The 12375-nt window shown below is 36.6% G+C and overlaps 1 protein-coding gene across 4 annotated transcripts in view; it reads left to right on the forward strand.

Moving 5' to 3' along the window:
- Tmtc2 (transmembrane O-mannosyltransferase targeting cadherins 2) overlaps nt 1-12375 on the forward strand; it is a 352627-nt gene that overhangs the window by 280059 nt on the left and 60193 nt on the right. The window lies entirely within an intron of this gene.

A 12375-nucleotide genomic window follows, 5' to 3' on the forward strand; every position in this document is an offset into this window, starting at 1 on the left:
ACCATTATTTCAGTGAGTCAACTGTATCAACATATTGATGTTTTATTAATAAGTTTTGAATGTGGCATATTAGGAACATTTTAATGTGTTTGATAGTAGGGAGGAATTCAGACATAAATACACATAAGATCTGTGAAATACTCAAAATGGTCCTGTATTAAGACACAATTGCTGTGTCTCAGTATACTTTTTAGACTATTAGTACTTCTATTTTCAGAAGGTGTATTACAAAAGCTAATTATCAAGGCAAAAAATAAAATAAATGAATGAGTAAAATGTTAGTTCAGCTATTTATAGTGTGAATATAAAAACAGAGAATCAATAGTATGTGGTGGTTTAAAGAAGAATGATATAAAGAAATTAAAATGGCCAGGTGCCTGAGGCTCATGTCTATAATTCTAGATATTCGGGAGGTTGAGGTCTGAAGATCATGGTTTCCTGGCAAGAGTCTATGAGACTCTTCATGTATTTCTTTTTTTCCTTTTTTTCTTTTTCTTTTTATTATTTTTTAATGTGAAAATATTGTACAGAGGGGTTACACTTACATGAGCAAGGTAATGAGTACATTTCTTATCAAGCACTATTGCCTCCTCCTTTGTTTTTCCCCTACCATCCCTTCCCTCCCACCTCCACAACTACACTCCCCCTCTACCCCTCCAACTTAACCTGCAAGAATCCAGAAGTTGAGTTGTGAATTGTGTGGTAGAGTGCTAGCTTGCTTGGGGATATCACTCAGGCTTTGGGTTCAAGCCCCAAATAAAATAACAACAAAATAATTCATAGTTTTTGAAAGGCACTATTTCTCAGCAATGTTTATACCCTTTCTCTCATACTCTCTCCTCTAAAAATGCTTTAATGTTCAGTAGATCCCTGATTATAATATCTCCCAGTACCAGTACTCCAGTACATTATCACCATCTACATATTGTTGTTTAGGTAATCTGTTGCTCCTATGCATTCTCCAGTTATATTGGAATCTCTGTGTTTGTGTGTATAATTCCATTTTCTGTGCAGTTTTGTGTGTCTATTATCAGAGTGAAAATCCACTGCAGTTCCCTCCTTACAAGTATCCCTCACGTTGTCCTTTTCAAACCCATGGCTCCAGCAGATAAGATTTGAAACAAAATTTATAGATTATGTCCATTTGTGCATTGAGATTGCTAATAGGTCTGCACTGTAGTTGTCATTTCTGTGGCTTTTTATTGGTTTTAAATACGGGAGCTGTAGCCTGGTTCAGGGAGCAAGCGCACAGAGGTTTCATCTGCATGCCTACACTATACAATAATATTCAGCAGTCCTAAAAGTTTGGTTCAAGATGAAGCCAACAAAGCTGACATCAACACATTTTAATCAGACATTGACCACTGGTGTGTTTATAAAATAAACTATAGCCAGTTTACAAGAACCTTCAATGCAAGACTAACTTTTAAAAGACACCTTCATTTGCATGACAAGGTTATGTGCTGCCGCTATGAAGAGGGCTTTTTGTTCTTCATGAATACAGCACTAGGCTTTTAGTCACAAGCCATTTGTAAGGATGGGAAAGCACATTTCTATAGACTAATTCATCTTATTCATAATAAGTATTTTCATCAACAAATCATTTTGCTACCTATTAAATCAGTATCTGGAATTCAAGGTCTACCAGTGGAAACTCATTATAAGAACATTACAAAACAAAAAATGGTTCTTGTTAAATATATCACTTCTATGTTTTTTTCATGGTTACTATAGTGCTAGAAGCCAGTGGAAAGTTTTTGTTACAGGTTGGTAATGTGAAAATCTTTAAGGATTGTTTTTTAGAACCTTCTGTCTAGCTTTCTGTACTCTGCATTCCTCATTAAGTTACAGTCACTCACCACCTTCTTGTACTGTGACTGTAGTGGCCTGATGATATCTTAGTCAACTTGCTGATGAATGATTTTTTTTGTGCTTTTCCTCGTTTTCAGCTCTATCAAATTCAAGAGGGCTTCCTATGTAAACTGAATACCAGTCTCTTCACTTACTCGTCAAAAACATTCAGGGCTCTGTTTCCTGAAAGGAGGAAGAAAGATTTTTTCAGATTGCTGTTGAAGACAGCTTTGTCAAAAATAGCCATCAAAATTTTTCTCAGATAATGTTACATATAAAGTTTCCCTGGGGAAATTCCAAAGTACTCAATTAATATTGACATTAAGTCTTCTCTCAAGAGCTCTGTTCTTTTGAGAGATTTTTTTTAGGAGGCAAATCGGACAGAATTGGGTGACTGTTTATAGGTGTGAAGAGATGAGAGTCTCATGCTTGTGACTTGGCTAGCTACATTGCCTTACCTACTATTCCAAATCACCAGTTTAAGAAAAGATTATACTTCAAGATATGGTTCCATCATACTAATTGAACTCCCTTTAATTGGCTAATTCCTAATGAAATGACCAAAAGAATCAATGAGCAAGGAATGAGTAGCTAATTCCAAGTGTTTTTGTTGGTTTGTTTGTTTTGAAGTCATTTCATCTACATGAGACTAGATTAGAGGAACATGAGACTATAGAATTGTTTTACTGGGACCATCAGGAGGATTAAATTTTAACAAGGTTTTAATGGGACCATTTTCAGTTTTCCAGTAATACATCAAGATCTTCTTTTGTGTAATAGGCAAATATAAAGTTTTGAGATTATATAATTTCAATGTTGCATTTCAGATAAAAATGACAAATCAGAGATAGCAAATAAAGGACTTTTGGTGGAGCATACTGGCATTAAATAAAAACTGAAGAACTCCTTAGACTATGTTTAATTTCTGTTTAAGATGGTTAATAGCAACCTGAGGTGGTAAAGAACTGGTATTGTTGTTTACCAAATACATTTAGCTGTTTAATCTTGGACAGCACAGTAGGATTGCCCTTTCTTGAATATTTGAACTTGAGGACCTGCTTGCTTCTTTGTTTGAACCTAAACCATAAGATAAGTCTAAATGTTCTTTCCCTGTTCTAAACTGGAAACTGAGGAAATAGATCATTTCATAAGTAAAGGAAGACAGATCTCTCTTCTCATTCACATTGGACAAGAAACAAAGATTTTCGGATAGAGCGAGATTCAGAATGTGCTTGTTAACCTCAATATAATCTAGTATGTCCTGAAACTAAAATTAGTAGCTGGATGGAGAAATATAAAAATGATACCTATAACTGTAATAGAGGCAGTATTCACGTAGTGTAAGTATGTATGTAACAAAATACTGCATATATCATTTACTATAAATAAGCAGTTGTATTTGTGTTATAAAAATGTTAATAAAAGAAGTTTCTTGGAAAATGGAGCTATTGCTCAGAGTGCAAAGGGCACAAGCATTGAGTACAGAAAGCTCAAGGATAACCTCCAGGCCCTGAGTTCAAACCCTAAGACTGACAGAAAAGAATTTCTTTTTTTTCTTTATGGTAGTACTGAGGTTTGAGCTCGGGGCCTCATACTTGCAAAAAGGCTCTCTCACCTGGCACTGATGGCTCACACCAATAATTCTAGCTAATCAGGAGGCTGAGACCTGAGGATCATGGTTCAGAGTCAGTCCATAGAGACAGGAATGTTCATGAGACTCTTATCTCCAAATAACCACCAGGAAACCTGAGTGGAGGTATGGCTCTAAGTGGTAGAGTGGTAGTCTTAAGAAGAAAAGTTCAAGGACAGAGCTCAAGCTCTGAGTTCAAGCTCTATATCTGACCAAAAGAAAAAAAAAAAGAGGGGCTGGGAAGGTGGCTCAGTGGTAGAGTGCTTGCCTTGCATGCCTGAGGCCCTGGGTTCGATTCCTCAGTACCACATACGCAAAAAGAAAAAAGCCGGAAGTGGCTCTGTGACTCAAGTGGTAGAGTGCTAGCCTTGAGCTGAAGAGCTGAGGGACAGCGCTCAGGCCCAGAGTTCAGGCCCTATGACCGGACCCAAAAGAAAGAAAGAAAGAAAGAAGGAAAGAAAGAAAGAAAGAAAGAAAGAAAGAAAGAAAGAAAGAAAGAAAGAAAGAAAGAAAGAAAGAAAGAAAGAAAGAAAGAAAGAAAGAGAGAGAGAGATTAAAAAAAAATGGAAAGAAAGCTGCCTCTGACTTGCTGACTTGGCCCACACCACTAGCCTTAAAAAAATTTATGAGGGAAGTCATAGAACATATAAGTAACTATCAATCAATTATCATTTGATACAAAAGCTTTCTAAGACAGGGTAAGGGGTTTTAATTACTGTGAAAGTAAAAGTGACTCACTTAAGCTCACTCCTAAATTTTCCTCATGTGTCAGTCAAGCTTTTACCTAAAACTAAAAAATTCACTTTTGATAATTTAAGCAGAACTAGGATTTGTTAAAGTTTAATCTGTATTTCAAAGATCCCTCAGGGAGTTTGAAAGTGTGCAACCATCCAGCCTTTCCTCCCACTCAACATTTACAATCCTAGATCTATGTCACAATCACAGGAATCATGAGGTGCCCCCATGCCTTTAACAGATCAATCACTCTCCTGGGCACAGTCTTCCTTCTCATGTGCTTCTGAGGTCCAGCTTTCCTCCCTTCCTCCATACTCCTTGACCTTTCCTTCCTTCCTTCTTTCCTCGTTTTTGTTTCCCCTCCCTTCCCTCCCTCCCTTCCCTCCCTCCTCCTCCCTTCCCCCCCTCCTCTTCCTTCCTTTTCCTTTCCTTTTCCCTTCCTTTCCTTCCTCTGTCCCCCTCCCTTCCTTGCTTGCTTTCTTGTTTCTCTGTGTCCCTGGGTAACCATCCTCTATCACTGAATGCAATTGGTTTCAATAGTATGCAAACTTCCTTTCCTTTTTTATTTTTGTTCTAAGCTTGCTTCCAACCAATATCTGCCTCTTAAGTAGCTAGGAGTGCAGGCAGGGGTAGTATGTCCATCTCTGAAGTCCATTATTGAGAAACCATATGATTGGTGTAGTTCAAGTTTGTGTTAGAAGAGAGATAAAGATGGAAGGATTTTGGAATTCTACTTTGCATGTGAATGTGGAATCCAGTGTGACTAGTTACATCTGTGTTTTCTATAGGATGATTATAGATGTCAAGTGTTCTCACATAATCCATGTGGACCATGCATGGTATCATTGACTATGATTTAGAGAACACTTAAAAAGTACTGTGTACTTCCAGATAAGACCTTTTTTAATAATTCATTTTATTGTAAAGATGCTATACAGAGGTTTTAAAGAAGTAGATTGGTTATCATCAACAAAAAGTATCAAAGGAATTTAAAGTGCTAGAACTTAGTGGAATCAGGTTTATACATTTGTCAAAGGAAATAATTGAATCAGTTATTCTGTTAGAATATTTTTTTTCCCCTGATCATGGGGCCTGAGCTCTGGGCCTGGGCACTGTCTCTCAGCTCTTCAGCTCAAGGCTAGCACTCTACCACTTGAGCCACAGGGCCACTTCCAGCTTTTTCTGCTTATGTGGTGCTAAGGAATCGAACCTAGGGCCTCAAGCATACAAGGTAACCACTCTACCACTGAGCCACCTTCCCAGCCCCTGTTAGAAACATTTTATGGGAAGGAGTTACTCTTTTTTTTTTTCTTCTTTCCTTCCAACTGGAAGTTGGAGAGAGAACATGACTATTTCATACCTGAGAGGAAATCAAGGGGCATGATTCACTAATCTTACCTTATTTTTAGGATCTTTGGGAAGAGTTTTGGTTATTGTTTATAATACACTTCCTAGTTCAGGGCTAAAAACATCATTTATTCAAATATCTTCTGTCTTTCTGTCATCATATTTTGCATTTTCCTTCTGCTACTCTCAGCTCTAATTGCACTCTGGTGAAGAACACTGATATTCCTATTTTGTAGTTAAGGACAAGAGGACTATCATAGTAAAATTGAGATCTAAATGTGATGTGCTCTGGCCAAGTTAGAAACCATTTTCTCTGTGTCACATTGGCTCCCTCTGTCTTTATGACTGTGGGAGTACCCAGAAACTGATTAGTCAATCTTTTAAAGGAAAAAGGTTTTATAGAGAATAATAATCCTTTGTCAAATGTATAAATCATTAATAGTAAGACTAACATAGTTTAATTAAATCATTTTTATGCTAAATTTTAGTAAAATAGATTTGTGAATTCCTACTCATTGGAGAAACAACTGAGCGATTGTTTTCTCAAAGGGATATTGCATTTTTAGGTATGTCATCATGGTACAGTACCTTATGTGAATCACAGAGTTAAGGGAAGTGTGCATTTTTTTTTTTAGGGCATAAGGGTACAGCAATCACTGCTTCTGTGTTAGAAAGAACAGAAAAACTACCACATTATCCAGTTTCCATTACTTTTCTCATTTTTAGACAACAGTGAATATATCAGATATAATCATTATCTTTCAATTTGTATACTCAAGTAACACTGTTACATACTTTTACATTACATAAATAGAAGGTCTAGCTTCTTTGAAAATTCTACTAGGAGTAGCATAAAGTTTAAATTCTTTAGAAAGAAACAGAGTACTTTCTGAAAGTACAATTTTGTGTGTGTGTCTTAAAGATAGAGACAGACAGAAAGACAGACAGACAGACAGACAGACACAAGCATACACACACACACACACACACACACACACACACACACACACACACACACCCTATACATGCAGTTGGCCTTCAATATTCCTGAGTTTGAATCCCTGCAGGCAGACAACAGAAGATCAAAAATACTGGTGGTGGAAAGTGTCTGTGTTGAATATGCACAGGGTTTATATGGTCATTGTCCCCTAAATTTTGTAGCTTAACATCTGCTTGTAGAATTTATGATGTTTTAGGTATAAAAGTAATTTAAATATGATTTAACTTATACAAAGCATGCGCACAGGATATGTGTGCATGTGTGTGTGCACACATGTGTGTATAACTTATCTGTAGATTTCTGTGTCTTGAAGTGGAAGAATGTTCTGGAAACAATTCTGCTAGGACAGCAAGGAACAACTCAATCTCTAAGGCCCTCTAGGCTATAGATTTTGTCTTTTGACATTTTTTAAATAACCAAAAACCACTGAAAAGTCACTGGATTTTTCCAATTACAAATTCTATTTTCCTGCCAAATTTCGCTCAGGAGAATCTTATTTCAACCACATTATAATGGATTGTTAGGTTTTTAAGTAAAGCGAGTGGCAGAAGAGGTGTGTTCTAACCCAGTGCCTCTTCAATGTTAATATGTGAGCAAATCAGCTGGAAACCTTGGCAAAATATGCATTTTAACTTGTGTATATTAGTGGTATTTGAAGTTGTGCAATTGTACCTTGTGAAGGTGATGTTTATGACGCTAATCTTTAGTCCCCCACCATAAACCAATTTTATTCTGTCTCTTGTCTTTTCATCCCTTTCCTCTCTCTAAAATGATAGCGCTTGAACCTAAATCGATGATTTACTGTGTGTGAATATAACAAGTAACATTGCTAACACATTTCTTCCCTTTCAGTTTTTTTTTTCAATATTTATGTTTCTGATGTCTGTTTAGATAAAAGCTTAACTCTGTCCCCAAAGGCCCCTGACATATTTGAAGCAATGAAAGAATGGGCTTGAACTCTCAAATTCCATTAGAAAATGGGACCTTTTGTAAAATCACATCATCAGCATTGTCTTTTTTTTTTTATCATTACATATTCCTTTATTACTATAATTCCTTCTCACTTCTCCAGCATTTGACTTTAGAAGAGAGACAGACATTTATTTTTTGATATCCATTTTTTGATATTTCATCAGAGATGCTTTCATCTAATAAGGCTTAATATTTGTTAACAATCTCTTGTATCAGTACCATTGTGAGAGCCTTTTCTACTCGGTTGTTTTTTATATGTGTATGATTCTGACATTTCTGTGTTAAAATTGTCCATACATTTTCACAATATTTATTTCAGTCTTGCTCCTATTCCTACTCTGCTAATGACCAAATAGAATCACTGTTTAGTGTTACTTTGAGCAACTTAGAGCATTAGTGAAGTAGCTGGAAGGAATTCAGGAAAATCAGCCAATTTCTATGTTTGTGTTACATGAAAAATATCTCTTCAGTTACCAAATAAACTTATAAGTTGTCCTTAAGAGATCTCCAAGTTTTGGGGCTGGGAAGGTGGCTCAGTGGTAGAGCGCTTGCCTTGCATGCCAGAGGCCCTGGGTTCGATTCCTCAGCACCACATACGCAAAAAGAAAAAAGCCATAAGTAGCGCTGTGGCTCAAGTGGTAGAGCGCTAGCCTTGAGCTGAAGAGCTGAGGGACAGCGCCCAGGCCCAGAGTTCAGGCCCCACGATCGGACCAAAAAACAAAAAAAAAAAACAAAAAACAAAACAACAACAAAAAAAAGAGATCTCCAAGTCTTTCCATTTCCTAACAAATGAGATGGTATCATTCTTTCTGATGGAAGCATAGAATTCCATTGTATATATGTATATATACCATATTTTCTTGGTGCATTCATCTACTGAGGGGCATCTGGGTTGGTTCCATGTTAAATGAAGTAAGCCAGACCCAAAGAAATGTAGATCCCAAGGTTTCCCATATTTGCAATAATTAGTATATGTCTAGGATAATCTTATCAGATGAGCAAAAAGGCTATAAAGCTATGTACATATGACCATATAAAATGAATGCTAATGCTAAATGAAATGAACCCCTAGATATGGACACAAGAGGTTTTTCTTTATTGCTGTTGTTTATTTTGTATGTTCTTCCCCCTGTGGTATGTCCCCTGTTGTCACTGTATTTGATTTTGGTATCCTGCATCTTGTATATACAAGGACACAGATGACCCATTGCAACAATGATACTCACAAGACACTATGTTGGAAATGAACTTACAACTTCTGGGAGGTGGAGTGAGTGGGAGGTGGAGTGAGTGGGAGGTGGAGGAAGGGAGGTGGGGGAGGAAAGGGATGGTAGTAGAAAAACAAAAGAGGGGGTAACAATGCTGGACAAGAAAATTGCTCATTACCTTATTCATGTAACTGTACCCTCCTGTACAGCATCTTTATAATAAAATAAAACATTTAAAAAAAGAATAGATCTTCTAAGAGTCAAATTTTATTTGAATTGACAATTCACAAACTATGAATGGTAGCTAAAGAGAGCCTGTGTTCTATATGCTAGTGGAAGTTATAAAAATATTTCAAGGACACAGTTTTCACAGTCTATCTTTAAAATTTTTCAATTCTCAACAAATACATAAACAAAGTAAATTTGAATGAGTCTTTTAATCAGTTTGTCTTTGAGCATCTCTAGTCATAAAATGTCTTTCCTCATGGGATTGTCATGAGAAATCAATAAATTGTAAGGATACAAAATGCAAAACAATTGATTGCCAAATTTCTTTTATGTATCTTTTTTATTGCACTTGTGAGTCAACATGTATTTTTCAATTATTCAGTAACACCAGAGAGAAAATTTTCAGGTATGAGATATATGTGTATATTATGTACAAAATGGGATTCTGAAGTATTCAAATGATGGAACTGATGACTTTTGTTAATGATGGTGTGTTTCTGATTTGCAACTAAATTTTCCCTGATAGCAGAAATAAATGAATGTAAAGACTTTTAAACACTCATCCCAGTCCAGTTATTCATTGGAATTCAAGATTTCCTTCATTGTCCAGTTCACACATAGCCTCAAGGCTTCTTTCTGGTCCCTTATCTTTTGGCTTTCTGAATGTCAAAAGAAGTGTGAAGAGGAATGCACACAGTGTGTGAGGAATGAGAGTTAGTGAGGACAAAGGAGCCCCCTCTGAATCTCCAATTCATTCTGTTGATGGAATTCTGGTTATATCTTTACTCTCTAGATAAGTGATTCACTGTTAACCCTGAAGAGGGAGAAGTTCCCCTTCTGCACCCATTGTAGTGTTCTGATAGGTTGTCTACATCTGGTATAGATAATCTCCTATCAGAACCAACTGGTTCCTCTTCACATGCCTAAGTCTGCCATTGGATCTGTGAAAGTCTTGTAGTTTCTGTCTATATCACATACTGATCTCTTAAAAATGAGAGATGGCAGGAAGTAAGAAAGCATCTTGTTCCTTTTTTCTTATCTTTAAAATGTGAATAATAGTGGCAAGTGTGTCATAGTGGTTGTAAATAGTAAATAAAATAAATTACTAGAGAGAGAATTTATAAAATTTTTTTGTATAAGAAATAACTCCAGGGGCTGGGAAGGTGGCTCAGTGGTAGAGTGCTTGCCTTGCATGCCTGAGGCCCTGGGTTCGATTCCTCAGCACCACATAAGCAAAAAGAAAAAAGCCAGAAGTGGTGCTGTGGCTCAAGTGGTAGAGTGCTAGCCTTGAGCTGAAGAGCTGAGGGACAGTGCCCAGGCCCACAGTTCAGGCCCCACGACCGGACCCAAAAAAAAAAAAAAAAAAAGAAATAACTCCAAAAATAAGGCTGTAAGCAGGCAAAGGAAGTATATATTATCTGCTGGCTTAAACAGGTGTATGCTAGTCATTTGAGAACATGAATTCTGCAGTAAGTCCTTCATAATCTCATATTGAAGGTACTTACAATATTTAATAGAATTATATATACAACTAGCAAAATATTGCTGGTATCCTCATTTTTCATATCTTAATTAGCAATTCAGTCATATAAGCAATTAAAATATGTTAAAGTATTCCCAGAAGTTTTCTAGTAGCAGGGAGGGGGAAATACCCTTGCTGCACAAAATGTATATTGGGCATTTCCTCAGGAGGTTTCTTCACTGTCGAGAGAATTATAAACATTCTGTGCAGGGCTGTGATTGTTTTCCATGGGGTGTTCTATATACTGTCAAAAATGTCTTCTGCTTAATAAAGACAATTAGTTGTAAAAACAAAGTTCTGTATTGAAAATTTACTTTCGTTGTTATGACAAAAGAAATACTACTGTTCTTTTTTTCATTTCCTTATCATCACTTCTATATCTAGCTTTAGAAATTAAGTCTTTTAAGCCAAATATTTCCTTTGGCATTAAACCATTCAAATATATAATGTCTTTAAAATTTATAACCAAACTGGGTACCGGTGGCTCACGCCTGTAATCCTATCTACTCAGGAGGCTGAGATCTGAGGATCACGGTTCAAAGCCAGCCCAGGCAGGAAAGTCCATGAGACTCTTACCTCCAATACGCCGCTAGAAAACCAGAAGTGCCCTTGTGGCTCAGGTGGTAGAATGCTCGCCTTGAGCTGAAGAGAGCAGGGACAGTGCCCAAGCCCAGAGTTCAAGCCCCATGACCGACCAAACACACACACACACACACACACACACACACACACACACACACACACACACACAACAATTAATAGGAGAGTTGGAAACCTTTTTGAAATTGAGTTGTTATTTAAAGGCATTTAATGTAATGGATTCCACAGTTTCTTTTTAGATCCTTATCTACTATATGAATTAAATGTCCATAAAGATGAATATTAATAGTAGCTCTCCTTTCCATGTTAGGGATCTATTGGTTGGTTTTGCATCAAAGTAGCATGCTTCTTTGTAATCTTAAATGGCTCTAATTTCCTACCTCCCTGTCTTTCATTTTCCTCTGGAGAAAACCCTTCCAGGGCATGACCTAATGAATTCTCGTTCAGATTGCCAAGTGAATCTGAAGCAAAGCAATTCTATAATTCGGTAGAGGGAACCTTCATTAAATACCCTAGTGAGAGAATTTTTACTGTTCATACCAGACGAAAGTACTTTTCTTGACATATTGAAATTGAACTTTAACATTTATGAGAATATAAATTGCAGCAACACATTGTAATATGTCATGGGTCCAGTAGAGCCTTAGGTCAAGGGTTTTTACTTTCTTTATAACCTCCATTAAAAATAGCAGTGATTCTTAATATTTTTTCTTTAAAAATTAGAAAAATATGTCCTGTCCTCTAGAGATGCCTTATCTTCAGTTATTCCTATAATTTATATGGTTGCATGGGGTATGTCTTTATAGGTTTTATTTGGCTTCACCAAAGTGCAAATTCAATTTTATACATATGGCTAGTTAACTCTCTTTTAAAACATAAATGTGGTTTTCTAGTGGAAAAAGATAATTTTCGTGTTCTCTTTATTCCAAATTTCTCTGTCGCTTTCTTGTCCCAAAAGCTTGCTAACATCACAGCTTTAAAGGAGCCCTATTCCATTTTATAGGCAGGCCCTGCAGCCATTAACCATGATTATCATATCACACTCATACATGTGAAATTGAATTGGACACTTCCCTGTAGCACTTCTTCTTTACCACTCAGATATTTTCACTAGGTTCCAGATCAACCTAGTTCCATATCAACCTTGGAATAACTTTATATCTCTTTCTGTTTTCTGTGAGGGTCTTCTGAAGCAGACTTGAAAAAAAAACATGGTATTTTGACAACTAAATGCCTGGGCTTGCTCAGCACCTTGACAAATGTCAGGATTTTTCTGATAACA

The sequence above is a fragment of the Dipodomys merriami genome, unplaced genomic scaffold (genome assembly GCF_024711535.1).
Source record: "Dipodomys merriami isolate MVZ:Mamm:240054 unplaced genomic scaffold, mDipMer1.0.p SCAF_10, whole genome shotgun sequence".
Lineage (NCBI taxonomy): Eukaryota > Metazoa > Chordata > Mammalia > Rodentia > Heteromyidae > Dipodomys > Dipodomys merriami.